This window comes from Helianthus annuus, chromosome 5 (assembly GCF_002127325.2).
Source record: "Helianthus annuus cultivar XRQ/B chromosome 5, HanXRQr2.0-SUNRISE, whole genome shotgun sequence".
In the NCBI taxonomy this organism is placed as follows: domain Eukaryota; kingdom Viridiplantae; phylum Streptophyta; class Magnoliopsida; order Asterales; family Asteraceae; genus Helianthus; species Helianthus annuus.
In genome coordinates, this window is record NC_035437.2 from 172,196,320 (window position 1) to 172,198,730 (window position 2,411).

The window sequence follows — 2,411 nt, forward strand, 5'->3', positions numbered from 1 at the left end:
ACACGTATATTAGCAAAGTTGAAGGTTTAAAAGCAAGATACAAAAAGTCACGATCAATTACTAAAAGAAATAAAAGTAGAAGAACTAAATATGTACAGTACTAAAGTTATAACAGATGGACTAAACAAGCATACAAACAAAGTTAACCAATAAAACAAAAACTTTTTTTTAAACAGAAGGGCTACACGTATATTAGCGAAGATGAAGATTTGAATGTAAAATACTAAAAGTCACGACCTGACACTATCCTCTTCATGGTGTTTTTAGTATATATAAATATAAATATACGTGTGTGGTCAATTAGAGAGTGTCAGACAGCTGCCTGATATTATCCTCTTCATGGTGTTTGTAGCATATACTAGTTAATACCCTGCCCGCGTTGCAGGGCGATGGCCGAATAATGAGCGAGTGTTAGGCAGCTCATTGACACGAAAAACAATTAAATTGAGTCAACCAATTAAAACAAAACACTTTTATAGTTTTGATAAAAAAAAACTAAAACAATGGCAATATTGTAATTTTTAACTGAGGGAAAGTTGTATTTTTTTTACTGGGGTAAAATCATAATTTGCCAAAAGCTAAAGTGATGGTAGTACTATAAATTTGAACTAAGGGCACAATCGTAATTTTAAGCTGGATGCAAAATCACAATTTTATTTTGAACCGAGGACAAAATTGTAATTTTGAGATTTTATTTTGAACTGGGGAAAAAACGTAATTTTAAATTGAGGGCGAAATCATAACTTTTTAAACAGGGAAAAATCACATTTTTGAACAGAGGGCAAATCGTAATATTTAGCTAGGGGCAAAAACAAAATTTTATTTTGAACTGGGGGCGAAAAGGTAATTCTGAGTTGAGGGCAAAACCACAATTTTATTTTGAATCGAGGGACAAATCGTAATTTTGAGCTATGGACAAAAGCGTAATTTTATTTTGAGTTCGGGGCATAACCGTAATTTTAAAGAGGGGCAAAACCGTAATTTTAAAACGGATATAAAATATAAACTGGTTGGTCCAATAGGGGAGTGCCAGACAAAATCATAATTTTGAATTAACAGCAAAATCGTAATTTTGAGATGGGGACAAAAGCGTAATTTTAAGTTGAGCTGGGGGCAAAGCGGTAATTTTAAACAGAGGCAAAAACATAATTTAAAATGGATATTATATAATAAACTGGTTGGTCTAATGATGGAGTGCCAGGCAGCTGTCTGACACTATTCCTCCATTTAGTAAATTTATGTATAGGAAACTAGTAAAATTACTAGTATAAATATAAATATACGTGTGTGGTGGTTGGAAAGAAGCAACTAGATTAATTGTGCTTTTATGCACTTTGAGAGCGTTCTTCTATTTAACTGAAGATAGGAAACAATTATAAATTAGAAATCAGCAAAATTAACAAGCGCCTGTAGCTCAGTGGATAGAGCGTCTGTTTCCTAAGCAGAAAGTCGTAGGTTCGACCCCTACCTGGCGCGTGTTTTAGTTATATATTTTTTGTACGTTGCAAATGTTTATATAATTTATAATTTCACTAGGTTATAACCCCGTGTATTACACGGGTTGAATAAATGAATTTTATATACTAAACAATAAAACAATATATCGTTAAAAACCTTTTTATTACACGGGTTGAATAAATGTAATTTTATATATTAAATAACAAAAAGTTATATTTGTAAAATGTATTCTACGGGTTGAATAAATGTAATTTTATATACCAAATAATAAAAAAATTATATCTTCAAGATCATGTGTATTACACAGGTTGAATAAATGTAATATTGTTTACCAAATAATAAAAAAAAAGTTGTATCTTTTAAAAAAAAAGAATAAAAATAAGTTTGTATATTACAAATAAAAGTAGGTGCCTCTAAAAAAGAAGTCATAATTTGGGTAAAAGGAAACCAAAAATGTAGTTGATACATGATAGGTTAGGTAATATAACCAATGAAGATAATATGAAATAGAAAATCAAATAAATAATATTATAAATGAGAAGTATACATTAAATTTAAAATAAATAATAATTATCTATAATTAAATAGAAGAGATTGAACTAGAGAATATTTAGTAGGAGAGTTATCTATAATTAATTAGAAGAGATTAAATTAAATAATAATCATCCATAAGAGATTGACATGAAAATCAAAAGATACACGGCCTAATATGATGCCAAATGTCTCTAAAATGGTTTCTTTTATTATATAGTATAAATAGATTTTCTGAATATGATGAAACTTTTATTAAATGCCTAATAATACATGTTTACAAAACAAAGGGTTGGATATTAAGCTAAAGCTCCAACAGGAATACCAGATGCGAGCCTAGATGAGCCGTATAGCGTCTCTTCAAACCGGATGATCTTATTTTTGGATCCGAGCTACTTGAGTCCGATCATCAAGGTTTACAA

The 2,411-nt window shown here is 29.8% G+C and overlaps 1 non-coding gene across 1 annotated transcript; it reads left to right on the top strand.

Moving 5' to 3' along the window:
- The first annotated feature begins 1,403 nt into the window (after positions 1–1,403).
- On the top strand, positions 1,404–1,476 carry TRNAR-CCU. Its single transcript has one exon. It is a non-coding gene; the product is annotated as a tRNA-Arg (tRNA).
- Positions 1,477–2,411: the final 935 nt, after the last annotated feature.